At 36.0% G+C, this 23,783-nt stretch overlaps 1 pseudogene; it reads right to left on the bottom strand.

Annotated features, from left to right (window-relative positions):
- LOC109549498 (dnaJ homolog subfamily B member 6-like) overlaps positions 1 to 23,783 on the bottom strand; it is a 94,349-nt pseudogene that overhangs the window by 11,065 nt on the left and 59,501 nt on the right.

A 23,783-nucleotide genomic window follows, 5' to 3' on the forward strand; every position in this document is an offset into this window, starting at 1 on the left:
TGATTTTTCTCTTGTTAATATGCCATATTTTCTTTTTTTATATAAATTTATCTTTGGCTGCATTGGGTCTTCATTGCTGCAGGCAGGCTTTCTCTAGTTGTGGTGAGCAGGGGCTACTCTTCATTGCGGTGTGTGGGCTTCTCATTGAGGTGGCTTCTCTTTGTTGTGGAGCATGGGCTGTAGGTGTGCAGGTTTCAGTAGTTGTGGCACACAGGCTCAGTAGTTGTGGCCTGCAGGCTCTAAAGCACAGGCTCAGTAGTTGTGGCACATGGGCTTAGTTGCTGCATGGCATGTGGGATCTTCCTGGACTAGGGCTCAAACCCATGTCCCCTGCATTGGCAGGCAGATTCTTAACCACTGTGCCACCAGGGAAGTCCCATATTTTCTTTTATTAAAATGTCTGTTAGATTTTTCTTGAAAAGTGGACATTTTGAGGATGTCCATATTATAATATGGCAGCTATAGAAATTAGATTCTCACCTCTCCCCAGGATTTTTTTATTAATGCTGCCTACTGATCTTTTGGTGACTTTTTTTTTTGAAAAAAAATCCTCAAATTCATTTTAAATGGTAGCCTTTTAATACAAGCATTCTTTTTCTCTGAAATTTTATTGAAGTATAGTTAATTTACAATGTTGTGTTAATTTCTGCTGTACAGCAAAGTGACTCAGTTATACATATATATATATGTTCTTTTTCATATTCTTTTCCATTATGCTTTATCACAATATACTGAATATAGTTCCCTGTGCTATACAGTAGGACCTTGTTGTTTATCCATCCTATACATAATAGTTTACATCTGCTAATCCCAAACTCCCAATACTTCCCTCCCCTACTCCCCTCCTCATTGGCAATCACAAGTCTGTTCTCTATGTCTGTGAGTCTGTTTCTGTTTCATAGATATGTTCATTTGTGTCATATTTTAGATTCCACATATAAGTGATATCATATGGTATTTGTCTTTCTCTTCCTAAATTACTTCACTTAGTTAATTTAAGCTTTCTTAATAATGTTGTTTCTTCTTACTAAATCACATGAAAGTGAATATGTTTTTAGATCACTGTCCTTAAGCCATTTTCTGCATTATTGTTGTATTTCCCCCAGTTCCTCTCAACAGTCATTTGAATCTATCTACTTGTGGTTCTTTTACTTCATAGATATTAACATGCATGGTTCTTTCCTGAAGGATTCTGTCCTTGCATTTTAGTCTACTTGTATTTTTATCAACCCTCTATAATATTTTAATGGATTTGTTAATATTCATTCTCCTTTTTTATAGCTTAATAAAGATGCTACAGAAACCAAACCAAGTATAAGACCAGGTCCACAGAGCTCAGCAGTGCAGATGGATGTCAAAGATGAAGAGACTTGCTGGAACGTGATTAAACCCTTCTTCAGGAATGACTCAAAGCTGAGATGCTTAGAGAAAGAAGATAAAACACCACTCTGTATAGCAACATGACTGTTTTACTTCAGCTACCACAATCTTTTAATGAGTTTACAAACCACATTACTAATGTATGTGGTAAGCTGTTACTTATAACAAGTCTGCTATTAATCTCCAAACTTTTTAACTGAAGCTGGAATGGAAAAAACATTAGAATGACCAAGTTACTCAATTACCTAACTAAGCTATAACCTTGCATACCACTTAAATAAATAATGAGATGTTTTTTAAATTTACACCAAGCATGCTATTCTTTCTCATCAATTAAAACTATTATCCCACAGTTTGTTGAGTTTAAAATAATAATATAAATAACCACTAAAAATATACTAGCAAAACTGAATAAGGGCATGAGTGTGTGTGTGTGTGTGTGTGTGTGTGTGTGTGTGTGTGTGTGTGAGAAAGGGAAAAGAGACAGAGTAGTTACTTGCATAGCTGCATAATTATTTCAATATTCCTTTCATTTTACACATTTCTTTTTATAGAGGTCTCATTATTACATAAATGCAGTTGACTCTTGAACAATGTGGGGGCTAGGGGCACCAAACCCTCATTCAGTCAAATACCTGCATATAACTTTTGACTCCCTAAAAACTTTACTAATAGCCAACTGTTGACCAGAAGTCTTACTGATAACATAAACAGTCAATTAACACATATTTGTATGCTATATGTATTATATATTACATTCTTACCATAAAGTAAGCTAGAGAAAAGAAAATGTTAAGAAAATCATAAGAGAAAATACATTTACAGTACTGTAATATATTAATTGATACCATAAGTTTACATCATCTGTTTACAAGATGAATCATCTGTGAGTACCCACAACAGTCTTATATGATACAAAACACTTTAGATGTTATACATATTATTAACACTAGACATCAAAAATGAAACAATGTGAAAAAAGAAATTAATATTTATTTACAGGTATAATGATTCATGCATTGATAAGAAAGATTGCTTTATGGTAGTCTAGTGTAATCAATATGATAGCCTATACACTAATGAATGAAATGTTATAAAAATTTTATGGTATGCAATATTACAGTCACATTCTTAATACAGTATTGGAAATGTTATTACACTTTTAAAAAACCACTTACCTGTGATGATAAGGCTGATGCACAGTTTCTCTAATAACGAGAGGCATACTGTAATGTAATTCTTTGAAAGTAAAGTTATAAAACAGTAAGAAAACTAACCCACTACTAATTTTATATTAAATGTCATTCACATTATGCCTATGTAAGGATAGGTTACCCAGCTCAATACAAGTCTTGTACAGGATGTGATATACAATGAATACTTAGGGGATGATGATGACAATGGTGACAAAAAAGGTCCCATAGAGTTTTTGCTGTAAGTTTATTAGATTTTCATATGAAGACATTCACAGACATACACAATAGATAAGTTTCTAAACTGTAGGGCATGATGATTATTTGCTACCGTTAAGTGGAAGTGGATCATCGTAAATTCTTCATCTTCATCATCTTCATATTGACTAGACTGAGGAGGATGAGGAGGGTTTGGTCTTGCAGTCTCACTGCTAGATTGTCTAGCGTCAATTTGTTTTCTGGTGCTGCTTCTAAGTCTTCTTACTTGTCGTCTGGCACTGGTTCAGAAGCACTCATCTCCATCAAGTTGTCATCTGTTAATTCCTCTGGTATGGTGTCTGTTAACTCTTGAATTTCTCAATAGATCCATATCTTGAATCACTCACTCTCCCCATCTTTTTGGCCATATCCACAATCTATTTCATGATTTCTTTGATGGCTCTGTCCTAAATCCTGTGAAGTCATGCACAACATCTGGACAGTTTTTTTCCAGCAGGAATTTATTGTTTTGGGCTTGATGCCTTTCATGGCTTTTTCTATAACAATGATGGCATCTTCAATGGTGTACTCCTTCCAGACTTTCATGATGTTCTCTCTATCGTGGTTCTCTTCTATAGCATTGACAATCTTTCCCATACAGTACTGTGTGTAATGAGCCTTAAAGATCCTTATGACCCTCTCTCTGACCTAGAGGCTGAATTACAGACGTGTATTTGGGGGCATAAACCACTTTGACGCCCTCAGTATTGGACTCATGGGGTTCTGGATGGCCAGGGGCATTGTCCAATATCAAAAGAACCTCAGAAGGCCATCCCTTACTGGCAAAGTATTTCCTGACTTCAGGGACAAAGCATTAATGGAACCAATCCAGAAAAAAGGGTTGTCGTCCAGTCCTTCTTGTTGTACAACCAAAAGACTGGCAGTTGGTGTTTACCTTTTCCCTTCAAGGCTCGGGGGTTAGCTGCTCTATAGGTAAAGGCAGTCCTGTTCATAAACCCGACTCCATTTGCACAAAACAGTAGAGTTATCCTACCCCTTCCTGCCTTAAATTCTGATGGTTGCTTCTCTTCCTTACTAATAGAAGTCCTTTGTGGCATTTTCCGCCCAGAATAAGGCACTTTTGTCTGCGTTAAAAACCTGTTCAAGAAGATACCCTTTCATTAGGACAGTGGCCATGGATGTTGGAATCTGCTAAGGAGTGTGTAACAACTCACCTGCCAAATTAACTAGCCCTGAAAATGGATGACGCTGGAGAGTTGGGCCCATACCTGACTGTCGCAATGACCAACAAACCCATGAAAAGAAGATCAACATCACTAAGTACTAGAGAGATGTAAATCAAAACTACAATGAAATATCACCTCACACCAGTCAGAACGGCCATCATCAAAAAAATCTACAAACCATAAATGCTGGAAAGGATGTGGAGAAAAGGGAACCCTCCTACTCTGTTGGTGGGAATGTAAATTGGTACAGCCACTATGGAGAACAGTATGGAGGTTCCTAAAAAAACTAAAAATAGAACTACCATATGACACAGCAATCTCATTACCGGGCATATACCCAGAGAAAACCATAATTTGAAATGATGCATGCACCCAGATGTTCATTGCAGCACTATTTACAATAGACAGGACGTGGAAGCAATCTAAACATCCATCAACCGAGGAATGGATAAAGATGTGGTACATATATACAATGTAATATTACTCAGCCATTAAAAGGAACGAAATTGGATCATTTGCAGAGACGTGGATGGACCTAGAGACTGTCATACAGAATGAAGTCAGAAAGAGAAAAACAAATATCATATAATATCACTTATATGTGGAAATCTAGAAAATGGTACAGATGAAAAAAAAAAAAAGAAAATGGTACAGATGAACTTACTTGCAAAGCAGAAATAGAGACACAGATGTAAAGAACTTATGGATACCAAGGGGGGAATGGGGGTGGGATGAATTGGGAGATTGGGACTGACATATATACACTATTGTGAATAAAACAGATAACTAATGAGAACCTACTGTATAGCACAGTAGTACTCAGTGCTGTGTGGTGACCTAAGTGGGAATGAAATCTAAAAAAGAGGGGATATATGTATACGTATAACTGATTCACTTTGCTGTACAGCAGGAACTAACACAACATTGTAAAGCAACTATACTCCAATAAAATTAGTTAAAAATCAATAAAATACATATTTTTAAAAAAGACATCCTTTCTCCTCAGTGATTTTCTTAATGGTATCTGGGAACTTGTCTGCTGCCTCTTCATTAGCAGAAGTTGGTTCTCTTGTTATCGTGACATTTTTTAAGCCAAACCTCTTTCTAAAATGATCAAACCATCCTTTTCTGGCATTAAATTCTCCAGCTTTAGATCCTTCACCTTCCTTTTGCTTTGCCATATACTGACATAGCTTTATCTTGAATCATATTAGAGTCTATAGGCATGACTTTCTTATACCAATCCTGCACCCACATAGAAGCTGCATTTTCAATAGGAGATAAAAAGTTATTTCACAAAAAGTGCAAGGTTTTTAGGTCTGTTGCTAGCCACAGCAAGGACGTTATGAATTTCGTTTTCTTTCCTTTTCTTACAATAATCCTTATACTGGATTTATCTTGAAATGGCAGGTGCATGTCAAGCAATTCAACTTTTTCTTGTAATGTCACAACTTTTTTCTGCTTCTTGGGAGCACTTCCAGCATCACTAGTGGCACTTTGAATGGGTCCCATGATGTTATACAAGGTTTACTGTATTGCACTAAACATGAAAAATACACAAAAACAGGGCTTCCCTGGTGGCGCAGTGGTTGAGAGGCCACCTGCCAATGCAGGGGACATGGGTTCGTGCCCTGGTCTGGGAGGACCCCACATGCCGCGGAGCGGCTGGGCCCATGAGCCATGGCCGCTAAGCCTGTGCGTCCGGAGCCTGTGCTCCTCAGCAGGAGAGGCCCGTGTACCGCAAACAAACACAAAAACAAGCAGAAATCACTTTTTACTGTTATGCAATTTACTGGGGACAAACCACTCACACAAAGATGATTAACATCACACAGTGTTTCAAGCAGATCCTCCCAACACTTGCTCTCACCACAATAGCAATAGGAGGTGGCTACAAAATACAAGTGATGGTACACGACTCAGGAGGACTATATCACAAAAGGCATTGGAGGCTTCTTCCTTGCTCTCTCTCTTGGATTGTTCACTCTGGGAAAAGCCAACTGCTATATGCTGAGGCCCGCATAGAAGGAATGAAATATTCCTACCAAAAGCAATGTGACTGAGCAATCTTATAAGTGAATCCCACAACCCAGTCAAACCTTCAGATGGTTCCAGTCTCAACAGACTCCCTGGCTCCAATATTCTGAGAAATGCTGTGCCAGAACTATTAGCTAAGCTATACCTGAATTTCTAATTCCTACAAACTGTGAGGTAATTAATGTTTGTAGTTTTAAGCCTTCATATTATGGGCCAATTTTTTACACAACAGTAGATAGCTCATAAACCTACTTGTAAAGAAAACGAAAGTTTTAAAATTTTAGGAGCAATCCTGAAAAATATACTAGATGATAATCCTTTCCAAAGCTAATCAAAAAATATATTTGTAGAAGAACAGGTTAAAGACTATTCAAATAGATTGTAGACATAGACAACTTCACATTAAACTTTATATTCATTTTCTATTCCTGGCTAAAAATTACCATGAAGTTAACAGCTTTAAATAACACACATTTTTTATATCGTGTTATGTGTTGGCCAAGGATCTGGGACAGCTTAGCTGCCTCCTCTGCTTAGGGTCTCACAAGACTGTAATCAAGGTGTTGGCTGGGCTGGGTTCTCATCTGTAGGAATAGTTAGGAAAAGAATATACTTCCAAGTTCATTCAGGTTGTTGGCATAATTCATGTTCTTGTGGCTATATAAACAAATTTTCAGACTTTTGCTGCCTGCCAGCAGGAGACTGCCCTCAGGTCCTAAATGATGCACACAGTTCCTGTTTCCCATGTGTCTCCTCAACATAACTGCTTACATTGTGAAACCAGCAATGAGTTTCTTCCTCCAGTCTGATATAGGATAGAGTCTTATATAACATGATATAATCATAGAAGTGACTTTTGGTCACATAACATAACCTAATCAAGTGAATGACATTCCATCACCTCTGCCATTGTTTAGAGTTTGCTATTGGTTGGAAGTCACAGGTACTGTGTGCACAGAAGGGGAGGGGAATAGACAAAGGTGTAAACACTAGTAGACAAGAAAATATTGGGGGTTACCTTATGGTTTGTCTGCCACAAACCTATTTTAAAAACAGGACCAAGAGTTGTTATTTAGAACTGATATTTCCCAGACCTAAGAAGATACCCAACTACTACATATATATGTATAATAGTTTATCTTTACTTACTTTTCAATATTTTTATTAATGCCTGCAATTTACTCTTCTATAATTGGCATGTTTAACACTGTTACAGTAAAAACCAAAACATTAACTTTAGTTCTAATAGTCTACAAAAATCTTGATGACAGACACTTGTAAATACATTTGAAAATATATTATTTTTGGAATAAGTTATCATGAATATGGCTCAGCTTAAAAACGCTGACAAGTGGTTATAATGGTTCTCAAATAAATTTCCCATACTGAGGTATAATTGCTCTAACTGGTATATTTTTCTAATTATAATTGCTCTAACATTTTAAGGTTAACTTTTTTTTTTTTTTTTTTGCAGTACGTGGGCCTCTCACTGTTGTGGCCTCTCCCACTGCGGAGCACAGGCTCCGGACGCTCAGGCTAAGCGGCCATGGCTCACGGGCCTAGCCGCTCTGCGGCATGTGGGATCTTCCCGGACCGGGGCACGAACCCATGTCCCCTGCATCGGCAGGCGGATTCTCAACCACTGCGCCACCAAGGAAGCCCCTAAGGTTAACTTTTGAAGATATTATGAAATAGACATGAGAATTTTAAATCTAATACTTGAAAGTATGTCTTTAAAAATTAATTTGAGCATCCTAATTCTGAGATTTAAATTTCAAAGTGTTTTTTCTACTCCTTCACTTTACACATTCATATAAACTAGTTATATTAGTCAGGGTTCCCCTTAGAAACAGAACCAGAAGGATATAAAACAAATATATGAAGAGATTTATTATAGGAATTGGCCCATGTGGCAACACAGGATGAGAAGTCCCATGATCTGCTGTCAGCAAGCTGGAGGCTCAGGAAAGCTGGTGGTATAATTCAGTCCAAGTCTGAAGTCCTGGGAGACAGGGGAACCAATGATGTAACTCCCATTCCAAGACTGAAACTCTAGGGGAGAGGAGAGGTGGTGGTGTAAATCCTGGAGTCTGAAAGCCTGAGAACCAGGAGCTCCAATGTCTGACAGCAGGAAAGAATTTACTCTTCCTTTGCCTTTTTGTTCTATTCTGGCACATTGGTGAGGGTGGATATTCTTTACTCAGTCTACTGATTCAAATACAAATCTTCTGGATAGACTCTCACAGATACACCCAGAAATAATTCTTTACCGGCTATCTGGGGCATCACTTAGTGCAGTCAAACTGACACATGTTGTGACTTGTTAAATTATCATTTGTCAAGTAGAGCCTCAGGATGTCAGATGGTGAGTCACAGTTCAACAAAAGACCGCAAGAGATCCCAGGCTAGGGCTGAATTGGTCAATTCAAACCAAAAAGAATCGGACTTTGGAAAGCTTCTTGAGTCTAATATAAAAGGTGCACAAGGGGGAGGCTTTGGATGAGAATGCTTACTACAAGGGCAGTTTGGGGAGTCATATCAGGACCCTACATTTACATTTGTGCCCCTGCTGTTATATAGGGCATGCATTCTTTGAAGGGGCTAGTGTCAACTTAAGGCCCCTGCAGGGTACTTAAACATACAAAATGGATGCCAAGGCAGCAATATTATGGAGTTTAAATTCTCAACAACACATAAAATTAATCACAGTAGTCAACTACATAATACTACTTCTCATCCATTTTCCATTAATCTCCAAAATTTACAAGCAGCTCATGCAGCTCAATAACAAAAAAACAAACAACCCAATCCAAAAATGGGCAGAAGACCTAAACAGACATTTCTCCAAAGAAGATATACAGACTGCCAACAAACACATGAAAGAATGCTCAACATCATTAATCATTAGAGAAATGCAAATCAAAACTACAATGAGATATCATCTCACACCAGTCAGAATGGCCATCATCAAAAAACCTAGAAACAATAAATGCTGGAGAGGGTGTGGAGAAAAGGGAACACTCTTGCACTGCTGGTGGGAATGTGAATTGGTTCAGCCACTATGGAGAACAGTATGGAGGTTCCTTAAAAAGCTACAAATAGAACTACAATATGACCCAGCAATCCCACTACTGGGCATATACCCTGAGAAAACCGAAATTCAAAAAGAGTCATGTACCAAAATGTTCATTGCAGCTCTATTTACAATAGCCCGGAGATGGAAACAACCTAAGTGCCCATCATCGGATGAATGGATAAAGAAGATGTGGCACATATATACAATGGAATATTACTCAGCCATAAAAAGAAACGAAATTGAGCTATTTGTAATGAGGTGGATAGACCTAGAGTCTGTCATACAGAGTGAAGTAAGTCAGAAAGAAAAAGACAAATACCGTATGCTAACACATATATATGGGATTTAAGAAAAAAAAATGTCATGAAAAACCTAGGGGTAAGGCAGGAATAAAGACGCAGACCTCCTAGAGAACGGACTTGAGGTTATGGGGAGGGGGAAGGGTGAGCTGTGACAGGGCGAGAGAGAGTCATGGACATATACACACTAACAAACGTAGTAAGGTAGATAGCTAGTTGGAAGCAGCTGCATGGCACAGGGATATTGGCTTGGTGCTTTGTGACAGCCTGGAGGGGTGGGATAGGGAGGGTGGGAGGGAGGGAGACGCAAGAGGGAAGAGATATGGGAACATATGTATATGTATAACTGATTCACTTTGTTATAAAGCAGAAACTAACACACCATTGTAAAGCAATTATACCCCAATAAAGATGTTAAAAAATAAAAAATTTAAAAAAATAATAAAAAAATAAATAAATAAAAAATATGCAAAAAGTAGGAATATGGAGAAATACAAAAGTTCTGGGGAACCAAATAAGAAAATGTATAACAGAATATCATATATGAAATGTTTTAAAATATAGGAAATATCATGATGTAATTCATCATACTGAGTTCAATTAAATATATTTTCTATCCATACACCTTGCACTGAATCATTTTAAAAAACTAAGATCCCACAATTGTTACACTAATTTGACAAATGGAAAACTGATATACAGAAGAGTCTCAAGCTGAAAAATAAGTTCTACAAAAAGTTTATTTGTAATGTATTTTTTGGTCACTTATTTCATCACTCGATCATACAAAAATATTTATTGAAAATATTTATTTAGTAGGTAGACAGTATACTACTAACTGCTATGATCATGTTTGGAAAATGGTTAATTCTACAGATAAATTTGAGGAGAATTGGCATCCTTACTATGATGAGTCTTCAAACCCATGAACACAGTATGTCTCTCAATTAATTTAGGTCATTGATTTCTTCCACCAAAACTTTGAAGTTGAAAGGTTATTTAAATACAAATTATATAATTCTTTAATAAATATGGGCCTATTCAAATTATCTGTTCTTGGTGTAATTATAGTAGTTGGTGTTTTAATATCTTTTAATGCCTTTAGGGTTTGTAATAATATCATCTTTTATTCATGATAATGATAATTTTGTTATGTCTCTTTTTTTCTTGGAGGTTACGGCAGGTAGCTTATCATATTTATTGATTTTAGAAAGGTTTGCTTTTGCTAATTTTACTTTCTTTTTTCAATTTCACTGATTTTAGCTCCCATATTTATTATTCATTACTACCGCTTGCTTTCAGTTTAATTTGTTCTTTTTCTCCCTGCTTCAAGGGGAAATTTTTAATGATTTAAAGCCTTTCTTGAATACCAATGTAAGAATTTAACGTTAAAAATTTCAAGTTCTGTGTAGAAACATCCCAGTTTTGATATGCTGTATGTTTTATTCAGTTCAAAATATTTTCTAATCTAATTCTTATACAAATCTAATTTCTTATACCAATTAGATTTGGAGAGGTTGTTGCTTAATTTCCAAAGAGTAGAGGACGTATCAGATGTTTCTGTTACTGATTTCTGGTTTAATTCCATTATTGCGACAAATAACACTTTCTATGATTATGATCATAGTACATTTGATCAAATTTCCTTTTGGCTGAGCATATGGTGAATACTGCTGAATGTTTCAAGTGAACTTGCAATCTACAGTTGTTAGGTGGAGTGTTCCATAAATGTCATCTAAGTAAAGTTGATTTATAGTGTTTAGACTTCTACATCCATGATATTTTCTGTCTACGTGATTTCATATATGAATAAAATAATGAATTAATAATAATAATTGATGAATAACGAGAGAGGAAAGTTAAACTCTCCAAGAATAATTGTGGATCTTTCTATATCTCTTTTCACTTTTTGTTTCACTTATGTTGAAAACTATAGTTAGTTGCATCCTAAGTTAAGAATAATCCAGAGAGGGCCATATCTCTTGCGCCCGTGGCTGCCTGCTTCCCTGCGCATTTGGTGCTAATGGGGCTCATGCAATCCAAGCAGTCATACCAGAGTCATACCAGACAGAGGAAGACAAATATATATCACTTATTTGTGGAATCTAAAAAATGATACAAATGAACTTATTTGCAAAACAGAAATAGACTCACGGAACAGAACCTTATGGCTACCAAAGGGGAAAGAGGGAGGGAGGAATAAATTAGCGGTTTGGGATTAAAATATACACAGTACTCTATATAAAATAGATAACCAACAAGGACCTACTGTATAGCACAGGGAACTATAGTCAATATCTTTTAATAACCTATAATGGAAAATAATCTTAAAATATATATATATATATATATATCTCACTTTGCTGTACAACTGAAACTCACACATTTAAATCAACTATATTTCAATAAAACATTTTTAAAATACAATTTTAAAAAATGATATTAGCTGTAGGTTTTTTGAATAAGTTTTTATCAGGTTAAGGATGTTACTCTTTCTTCTTTTTTACAAATCATGCATGGGTTTTGGATTTTGTCAAATGATTTTTACTGCATCTATTTATATGACCATATGATTTTTCTTTTTTTAGCCTGTTGATGTGATGGATTACAGAAACTGATTTTTGAATGTTGAAACCATGTTGCTTACATGGGGTAAATTCCATAAGTTCACGGCTTAAAAATTTTAATTCATATTTGGATTTGATATAATATTTTGTTAAGGATTTTTACATCTGTGTTCATGAAATACAGGTTTGTAGTATTCTTTTAATGTCTGTGATTTTGATATATGGTAACTGTGGTCCAATTGTATGAGTTAGGAAATATTCCTACTGCTTCTATCTTCTGGAAGACTTTGCAGAGTATTGACATAGTTTCTTCCATAAATTGTTGATAGAATTCCCCAGTGAATCCATCTAGGCCTTATGCTTTCCCTTATTGAAGGCTGTTATTTATCGATTTAATTTCTGTAATACATAAGGGCTTATTCAAATTGTCTATTTGTTGGGCTTCCCTGGTGGCGCAGTGGTTGAGAGTCCACCTGCTGATGCAGGGGACACGGGTTCGTGCCGCGGTCCGGGAGGATCCCACATGTTGCGGAGCGGCTGGGCCCGTGAGCCATGGCCGCTGAGCCTGTGCTCTGCAGCGGGAGAAGCCACAACAGTGAGAGGTCCGCGTACTGCCAAAAAAAAAAAAAAATGTCTATTTGTTAAGGAATTGTATATCTATATTAAACTGATATTAGTCTGTAGTTTATTTATGTATTTTATTTATTTTTTAAGTTCATTTGCCTTTGATATAAAGGCAACAACCTAGTCTTACAGAATGAGTTAAGAAGTGCTTTTCTTTTTTATTTTCTGAAAGAGATCACATGCAAATTGGTGATAAATCTGAAAATATTTAGTTCGTTTTTGCAGTAAAACAAAGTGGGCCTGGAGATCTTTTTTCCAGGAGTTTTAAAATTATAAATGTAAATAAGTTGTTATTGGACTATTCATTTTACTTCTTTTAGCGAGTAACAGTAATTTGTGTTAAGGTATTGGTCCATTTCATTTAATGTGTCTAACTCAAGCATGGCAAGTTATTCGTATTTTCTCATTTCTTTAAGGTCTTCATAGTTTATTGTTATATCTTGTTTCTCTTGTGTTATTGAACTATTTGTGGCTTCACTTTTTTCCCAGTCTTGGTAGAGGTTTGTTAATTTCAACAAGCCTTTCAATGAAACAGCTTATGTTTCATTTTCTCTATTGTTTTGTGCATCGTTTCATCAGTTTCTGGTCTTATTCTCTTCCTTCTTCTTGTTTTGTATTTAATTTGCCATTCTTTTCCTAGTTTCTTAAGGTGTTTACTGATTTTGTGGTTTTTGTGTTTTCTGATGTGTGTATTCAATGATATGTTTCTTGCAGCACTGATTGAGCTGTACCTTACATATTTAATATTTTTTGTCATTTTTAGGTATTTGTATTTCTTGAAAGACATTTTCTTTCATCAGTGGGTTATTTAAAAGTATGTTTTGGGCTTCCCTGGTGGTGCAGTGGTTGGGAGTCCGCCTGCTGATGCAGGGGATGTGGGTTCATGCCCCGGTCCGGGAAGATCCCACATGCCATGGAGCAGCTAGGCCCGTGAGCCATGGCCGCTGGGCCTGTGCGTCCAGAGCCTGTGCTCCGCAACGGGAGAGGCCACAACAGTGAGAGGCCTGCGTACCCGCCCCCCCCCCAAAAAAAGTATGTTTTTTAGTTTCCAAGTGTTCATAAAATTTCCTGTTACCTTTCACTTATGCATTTCTACTTTAATACTATTGTGGTCAGAAAACACTCTATGGTTGAAATGCTTTTAAACACATTCAGATTTGCTTTGTGGCACAAAATATGGTATCATTTCTACATTTGTTTATTTCAAATGTTCATTTGGAGAGAACATTTACTTTGGTATTATATGGATGGCCTGTTTCTTCTGTCAATTAAGTCTGGGTAATTCATAGTTTTGATCAATTCTCTACCCTTACTAATTTTCTGTCTAATTCTATCCACTATTGAGAGGAGTGTTTGCCAACTCTATTTATTATTTTTGTATCCATTACCACTTTTTGTATTTTCAACCTCTGCTGTTTGATGCATAAAATTTAGGATTGTTATATATTCTTAGTTGACTCTTATTATGTTTTGTCTCTTCCTGGTCCTTGTGATTTTTTGTGGTGAAATTTACAGGAACTCCTAATTTCTTCAGGTTCATATTTGCATGGTTAGCTTTTTCCATGTTTCTACTTCCAAGCATATATATCACCATATTTTGAGTGATTTACTGATATATAGCATGTATAACTGGCCATGTAAATTTGTCCTCTATGCCACTGTCTTATAATTGTACCCATATTATAATTTATGTTATATATATTATTGTATATTATATACATTATAATTGTTCCATAATTAGAAATTTACATAACTTTTGACATGGTAGGGTTAACTCCACAATTTATATTGCTGTTTGCTTGCTCCTTCTGTTTTTCATTTATGTTTATCTTTCCTACCTTACTAATTTTTACTTGAGTGCGTATTAGGATATCATATTGATTTATCTAGTGTTTTTGAGTATATCTCTTCTTAGAGATTTTTAGTTGCTCTTGGTAATAAGTGTAGAGAACTTCTGTCTCTTTTCCCTCTCCTATTTATAATAGTTTTAAATATTTTCACCACATGCTTTGAGAACCATGCTCAGTGTTAAACAGTCTTCACCTTCTACTGTTCTTTCGTCCCTCCTAGTGTTCCAATATTTATCATTTCACTTGTTTGGAGAATGTTCTTTAACCATTCTTATAGAATAGGTCTGGGAACATCAATTTATCCTGTGTTTAATTTGTTTGAAAATGTGTTTATTTCTTCTTCATTCCTAAAGGATAACTTTGCCCACTATAAAAATCTAGGTGACAGTTCCTTTATGACTTGAAAAATGTAAAGTCACCTCTTTCTGGCCTCCACATTTTCTGAGGACAAGTCTACTATCATTTGTGTTTTTTTCTACAATAGTTTTTGTTTGTTTCTTTTTGGCCCCCTCTGGCTGCTTTCATGAGTATCTCTTGTTTTTAATAGTTTGACTACTGTGTGCCTCAGAATGGATTTCTTTGGGTTTCTACTATTTGGGGTTCATTAAGCTTTGTAAATCTATGTGTTTTAAAAAATTGGAGGAGTCTTCAGTCATTGTCAAACACATTTTGGACTTACCTTCTTTCTTACCTTCTTCTGGGACCCCAGTGACAGGAATCGTGTGGAACTTCTGTTATTGTCCCAAAGACCCTTGAGGCTTAAAAAAATGTTTAGTCTATTTGCTGTGAATGATTTTAATTGTTCTATCTTTCAGTTCACTGGGTCTTTTCTCTGTCATCTCCATTGTGCTGTTAAAACCATCTGTTTAGTTACTTCATTTATGTTTTTCAGTTCTGAAATTAAACACTTGGTCCTTCATATCTTCTTTCCTTACTGAGATTTTCTGATATTCTATTTCAAATGTGTTTTTAATTGCTTGTTAAAACATTCCTGTGGGGGCTGCTTTATAGTCTTCAATAGGTAATTCCAACATCTGTGTCATCTCTATGTTGGCAGCTATTTATTGTCTTTTCTCATTAAAGTTGAAAATTTCCTGGCCCATGATTATGATTTTTTTTTATGCTAGACATTTTGGGCATATGATTCTGGAATTCATTTGAATCTTCTTTTTACAGACCTCCTATGAGTCAGCTCTGGTGAGGGATGGAGATTCTGCCATCTAAGTACTAGGTAACAGTGAATTGTACAGGTTCTCCCCTTGACATTCTTTAAACTCCAGGAGGGAGAGGAAGCTCATTACTGCTGATCATATGTAGGTGTGAGGGAACAGCATATTATATCAATGCTCCTCACCACATGTCCTCCACAGATATCAGAATGGGTGGTTGGGACAGCACTCAATAGGGCTGGAGAGTGATTGAAGTACTAGCTTACCACATGGCCTCATCTGACAAGCCCCATGTAGAGAGGGAAGTGCTCTTTGTTACTGCGGGATGTGGATATGAATCCAAGATGCCCACAAGGCCTCTATTTATGCCATGGGGATTAGTGCTGCCACTGTGCAGTAAAGGCTTTGCTGCCCAACAGGCTTTCTCTCATACTACCCTGACATTGGTTGAGGGTGGTTGAAGAGTCTCATTGTAGATTGGCAACAGAGAAGGCTATGATGCCACTCAGCCTTTGCTGATGAAGGTGTGGATGGAGCAGTGATTTTTACCCTTAGGTTTGGAAGTAGTAGGGCAATACTTTCTAAAAGTTGTCTTATTTGATGGGTTGCTACTGGCTAGAGAATCCTTTTCCTAGGGATTTGTTCTGTTTTGATTTTTGGTCTGTGCTCACAGGTCTTTCTATTTGCCAGATACTTCAGCACTTAACCTGAGATATATTAGGCAAAAGAAAAAAACCTCAATGTAATGTCTTTTCTTGGGTGCCAGTGTCTCTTGCTGATCTCCATCCCTTTTCATTCTTCTTATATTTCTTTTATATATAATATCCAGGGTTTTTGGCAAATATGAAAGTGCATCTATTCCCCTGATCTTGAGCCCAAAATCCTAGGCCATATAAAATTAAGATATTTATTTATATGCATTTATGTCTATCTTTTTATTATGTCTCTCCTCTCTTTATAAAATTCTACTTTTCCTTCTTTCCTCTATTCCATTTGATTTGAATATTTTATAGTATTCCATTTTAATTTATTTAATAATTTTTAGTAGGTTTTCATATATTTCAGAGGTTTCCCTAAGGATTAAAATGTACATGGGTGATATTTTCCCATCTATTAAACATTAAAATATTACTACTTTAAATAAAATCTATAAATCTTAGGACCATATAGGTCCCATTACCATCTGCTTTGTCATGAACTATAGTCCTGTGATTTTGTCATACGTACAAGCTCAAAGTAAGCCTGTTAGCTTTATGAATTCTGGCAGAAGACATGAAAATCATGCCTCAATGACAGAAGATTTTATAACTCATGACATGGTAAGCAGCATGAGCATCTTCACATTGATTTCATGAGTTCACACTGGTTCTTCAAGCCTTCCACCTTATTTCAAGGAGGCAATGAAAAATGGTCTAGGTGGATTCTGCCCATGTAATGGGTTTGCATCAGAGGTAAGGAATCCCAAGTTTAGGAAACCTGAATATTTTGGATTCTCTGTATATTAACTTTTCCAATAGGCCCAAAGGATCAATCCAGGTACCACAGGATGTATTAGTGATTGCAGAGGCTCTGTCTTTGCTTGCAAGTTGTAACTCTAGGGCAATTCTATAATCTAAAACAAACTCTGGCCAATGAGATGAAGCTGACTTGACTGCATTCAAGGAATAGGTAGAGGAACCTTAATGAATTAAGCACCCCATGGAGTCAGCTTTCACTGAAGCTTTGCTTCAGGTTGTGGAGCAGGAGATAAAGATTCCCAGAGAGGGAAAGCTGCAACATTTCAAAGTGAAGATGAGATTACCCTGGGGCTAATGTTTCTGTATTATTAAAAAATACTAATTTCATCTGACAAATAGGCTTGTTGGGCCTTTTTTCTCAAAATGGATATTCCAAATGTTTTAAGAGATTGCAAAGTGTCATGCCAACCTCTGGCATGACAGAAGGAAACATTATCATTTGGATAGAGCAAAACAATAAATTTAAAAACCAGCCCTGTGGGATTCCCTGGTGGCACAGCAGTTAAGAATCCACCTGCCAATGCAGGGGACACAGATTCGAGCCCTGGCCCAGGAAGATCCCACATGCCGCAGAGCAACTAAGTCCGTGCACCACAACTACTGAGTCTGCACCCTAGAGCCTGCGAACCACCAATACTGAGCCCGTGTGCCACAACTAAGCCCACGCGCTGCAATTACTGAAGCCCACGTGCCTAGAGCCCGTGCTCTGCAACAAGAGAAGCCACCACAATGAGAAGCCCATGCACCACAATGAAAAGCAGCCCCCACTTGCCGCAACTAGAGAAAGCCCACACGCAGCAACAAAGACCCAACACAGCCAAAAATAAATAAAAATAAAACAAATTTAAAATACCTAAAAAGAAAACAAAAAACCTGCCCTGTGCTAAAATTACCTACCAACACCTACTTCATGTTGTTACCATAATTTAACATCTAAATATATTGAAATTCCTCTCAGACAATGCTATAATCTTGTTTCCAAGAGTTATGTACTTTTTAAAGAGTTTAGGAGAAAAACAGTTATCGTATATCCCCAGATACTTACCATTACTTGCTCAAACTTTATCCCTTTGAAGTACCAAGTTTCTCTCTGGTGTCACTACCTGAAGAAAACCATTATCATTTCTTTTAGAGCATTTTTGTGATAAAAAATTATCTACGTTTACCTTCATTTGAGAATAATCTTCAATTCATTTAAAAGGACATTTTTCCTAGTTATAGACTTCTGGGTTAATTTTACCTTCAGCACTTTAAAGATGTTCTATTTTCTGGACTCTGTAGTATCTGGTAAGAAATACAATTATTTATTCAAATTACCATTACCCTATATATAATAAACTGATTTTTGGTAGGAACTTTCAAAATTTTTTCTTCATCATTGGCTTTCATCAGTTTGATTACATTGTGTTATCAGTATGCATTTGGGTTTATTCTCTTCAAGGTCACAATGCTTATTAAATCTGCACATATATGTCTTTCACCAAACAATATTATTATTTCTTCAAATGTTTTCTGTGCCAATCACCATGAGGTGACAGATGGGTAAAGAAAGTAGTATGTCCATATACTGCAATATTATTCATCTATAAACAAGAATGAATTATGGATACACAGTATGACATGTATGTTCTTCTTAATCATTGTGCTAAGTAAAAGAAACCAGACACATAAGGGTCTTATTCCATTTACACACCCTTTGACTATGGCAAGTAGTGTGGCTATACATATTTCTATACAAAATTTCTACTTGAACATTAATATTCCTTTACATATTTCCATACAAAATTTCTACTTGAACATTAATATTCCTTTAACTGAGAAATATACCTTTGTGTGGAATTGGTGGGTCACAGAGATTCTATAAATTGTTGGGGGACCACCATAGTGTTTTGCACAGTAGCCTCACTATTTGACATCCCCCCATAGCAAAGAACAAAAATCCCAACTTCTCCACATCCTTAGCAACATTTATTATTTCTCATTTTTCATTTTATACCCAAAATGTGAAGTGATATCTCATGATTATTTTGAATTGAATTTCTCAAGTAAAAATATTAAAATTCTTTTCATGTACTACGGCTCCTGGTATATTAACTTTTGAGAAATATTTACATCCTTAGTGCATTTCTAAATTGTACTTTTCTTCCGTTTTTTAGTTGGAAGTGCTCTTTATATATTCTCCATGCTAGTAAGTTCTCAAATACATAATTTCCAAGTATTTTCTCCCATTCTGTGAGCTGTCTTTTCACTTCCCTCAGAGTGTGCTATGGTGCACGTTTGTAAGTTGGATAAAGTCCAACTACGGGCATACCTCTGAGATAGTGAGTGTATTGTTCCAGCAAATATCACAGTAAAGTGAGTTGAGTCAAATGAATTTTTAGGTTCCCCAGTGGAAATAAGTTATATTTACTCTACATTGTAGTCTATTAAGTATGCAGTGGCATTATGCCTAAAAAACAATGTACATACCTTAACTAAAAAATACTGTCACCTGAGCCTTCAGTGAGTAGTTATCTCTCTGCTTGTAGAGGATATTGCCTTGATGTCGATGGCTGCTGACTGATGAGGGTGGTGGTTGCTAAAGATTGAGATGGCTATGGCAATTTCTTAAAATAAGACAGCAGTGAAGTCTGCCACATCAATTGACTCTTCCTTTCACGAACAACTTCGCTGTAACATGCAATGCTGTTTGGTAGCATTTTACCCACAGTGGAACTTTAAAATTGGAGTCAGTCCTCTCGAACTCTTCCACTACTTTATCAACTAAGTTTGTGTAATACTCTAAATCCTTTCTTGTCATTTGGACAATATTCAAAAGCATCTTTAATGGGTGTAGACTCCATATCAAGAAATCACTTTCTTAGTTCATCCATAAGAAGCATCTCCTCACCCATTAAAGTTCTGTGATGAGATTGCAGCAATTCAGTCACATCTTCGGGCTCCACTCCTAATTTTTGGTTCTCTTCCAATTTCCACATTTGGAGTTACCTCCTCCACTGACGTCTTGAACCTCTCAAAGTCATCCATGAGGGCTGGAATCAATGTCCTCCAAACTCCTGTTAATGTTGATACTCTGACCTCTTCCCATGAATCACGAATGTTCTTAATGACATCTGGAATGGTGAATCCATTCCAGAAGGTTTTCAATTTACTTTGCCCAAAACATCAAAGAAAACACTATCTATGGCAGGTATTGTCTTACAAAATGTACTTGTTAAATAATAAAAATTGAAAGTCGAAATTGCTCCTTAACTGACAGGATGCAGAATGGATGATATGTTAGCAGGCATTAAAAAAACATTAATTTCATTGTACATCTCCACCAGGGCTCTTGAGTGACCAGGTTCATTGTCAATGAGCAGCAATATTTTGAAAGGAATCTCTTTTTGCTGAGCAGTGGGTATCAACAGTAGGCTGAAAATATTCAGTAAACCATGTTGTAAACAGCTGTGCTCTCATCCAGGCTTTGTTGTTCCATTTGCGGAGCACAGGCAGAGTAGATTTAGCATAATTATTAAGAACCCTAGGATTTTCAGAATGGTAAATGACAACCGGCTTGAACTCAAAGTTACCAGTTGCATTAGCCTGACAAGAGAGTCATCCTGTCCTCTGAAGCCAGGAATTGGCTTCTCCTCTGTAGCTATGAATATCCTAGATGTACTTCTTCCAATAGAAGGCTGTTTTGTCTACATTGAAGACCTGTTGTTTAGTGTGGCCACCTTCATTAATTATCTTAGTCAGATCTTCTGAATAATTTGCTGCAGCTTCTACATCAGCACTTATTGCTTCACCTTGCATTTTTATGTTATGGAGATGGCTTCTTTCCTTAAACTTCATGAACGAACCTCTGCTAGCTTCAAACTTTTCTTCTGCAGCTTCCTCATCTCTGTCAACCTTCATAGAATTGAAGAGAGCTAGGGCCTTGCCCTGGATTAGGCTTTGGCTTAAGGGAATGTTGAGGCTGGTCTGTTCGTCTATCCAGACTGCTAAAACTGTCTCAGTATCAGCAATAAGGCTGTTTTGCTTTCTTATCATTTACGTGTTCAATGGAGAAGCACTTTTCATTTCCTTCAAGAATTTTTCCTTTGTATTCACAATTTGGCTAACTGGCACAAAAGGCCTAGTTTTTGGCCTGTGTAGGCATTCAACATGCCTTCCCCACTAAGCTTAATCATTTCTAGCTTTTGATTTAAAGTGAGAGATGTGCGAGTCTTCCTTTCACTTGAACACTTAGAGGCCACTGTAGGGATATCCACTGGCCTAACTTCATTGTTGTTGTTTCTCAGGGAATAGACAGGCCTGAGGAGAGGGAAAGAAACAGGAAAATGGCATGTCAGTGGAGCATTCAGAACACATACAACATTGATTAAGCTCACCATCTTATATGGATGTGGTATGTGATTTTCTAAAACAATTACAATAGTAACATCAAAGATCACTGATCACAGATCACCATAACAAATATAATGATGAAAATTTTTGAAATATTGCAAGAATTACCAAAATATGACACAGAGATATAAAGTGAGGAAATGCTGTTGGAAAAATGGTATAAATACACTTGCTCAATGTTGGGTTGCTACAAACTTTAAATTTGTAAGAAACACAATGTACTCAAAGTGCAATGAGGTATACTGTAAAACCAACTGCAATGAGGTATACTGTAATTTATTATTTCTTTTGATGATTTTACTTTCAGTGTCGTATCTAAGAATTGATCACCAAATTAAAGATCAAGAAAATTTTACTATACATTTTCAGTTATGGATTTTTGCAGTATTAGCTTGTATATTTAGCTTTTGATAGATTTTGAGTTAATTTCTGTAAAGGTTATGAGTTAAAAGTCCAATTACATTCTTTTATATGTTGATCTCCATTTGTCAAAGGACCATCTGCTAACGCTACTCCTTCATAATTGAATGGTCTTGGCAATCTTCTGGACAATCAATTAGCCATAAGTTGTATTTCTGAAATCTCATTTCTATGACATTGGCTTATATGTCTATCCTTACACAAATACCATACTGTTCAAGATTACTATTGCTTTGTTATGGTTTGAGAAAAGTGTAAATCATCCAAATTTATAGTTTTCAAGATTGTTTAGGCTATTCAGGTTGTTTGCAATTTCATACCTATTTTAGGTTCAACTTTTCCATTTCTGTAAAAAAGGCAGTTGAGATTTTGATAAGGATCACATTAAATCTGTATATTGCTTTATGGGCTGATGGCATGTTAAATATGCTTTCCAATAAATGAACACAGGATGTCTTTCCATTTAATTTCTTTCAGCAATGTTGTGTAGATTTCAATTTACAAGTCTCACATCTATTTGAATAAATGTACCCTACATATTTTATTATTTATGATATTGTAAATGGAATTGCTTATTTGCCTTTATTTATTGTCCATTGCTAGTACACAAAAATATAACCGATTTTCCTGTATACTCTGAAACTGCTGAATTTCTTATAAGATCTAATAGTTTTTTGCATGTATTCTTTAAGATTTTCTGTATGTATGACAATATCATGAGAATAGAGACAATTTTACATCTTCATTTCCAATTTTGATATATTTTATTCTTTTTCTTGGCTAATTGTTCTGGCTGAAACTTCTAGTACAAAGTTGAATACAAGAGGCATCCTAGTTTTATTTCTGGTCATAAGGAGACAGCCATCTTTCCCCTTTAACTATGTTACATGGTATTCATAAATGCCTTTCATCATGTTGAGGAAATTCAATTCTATTCCTAGTTTGTAGAGCTTTGTATATCACGAACGGGTATGTACTTTGTCTAATGCTTTCTTTGAAATGAATTATCACGTGTTATTTTTTTCCTTTCTACTATTAATATGGTATGTAACATTGATTTATGTATGGTGAGTCATCTTTGCAATTCTGGAAAAAAAATCCCATTTTGCTCATGGTGTATAATCCCTTTTAGCATGTTGTCACAATTTTTAACTAGTACTTTAAGGGTTTTGGCATTTATATTCATAAGGTATAATGACCCATAGATTTGTCTTTGTGTTTGTCTGACACTGCTATCATTGAAATGTTATCTCATAAAATGAATTTTAAAACGTTCCCTCAATTGTATTTTTGGAGAGAGGCTGAAAAGTGGTATTAATTCTTCCTTAACATCTGGAAGAATTCACCAGTGAAACCACTTAGTACTGGGCTTCTTTATTGGCAGATTTTAAAAAATATAATTTCCTGAGGTGACGTTCACATAACTTAAAAATAACAATTTAAAGTGAACACATTAGTGGCATTTAGCACATTCACATGGTTTAGTAGGAAACATTTTCATCACTACAAAGTAAAGCCCTATAGTCATTAAGCGGTTTCTCCACATTCCCTCTATTCCTAGTTCCTGGCACCAAATAATCAAAATTCTTTCTCAAAGTAATGTCTATATGTATAAAATCATATAACATGTGACTTTTTGTGTCTGGTTTCACTCACTTAGCATAATGCTTTGTAGGTTCATCCAAATTTATCATTTTGTCAGTGCCTCATGACTTCTGTGGCTTAATAATACTCCACTGTAGGCATATACCAAAATTTCATTGTCTCTGTGGACATTTGCACTGTATTCCACAGCAGCTGAACCATTTTAAATA

Source organism: Tursiops truncatus, chromosome X (genome assembly GCF_011762595.2).
Source record: "Tursiops truncatus isolate mTurTru1 chromosome X, mTurTru1.mat.Y, whole genome shotgun sequence".
NCBI classification, from domain to species: Eukaryota; Metazoa; Chordata; class Mammalia; order Artiodactyla; family Delphinidae; genus Tursiops; species Tursiops truncatus.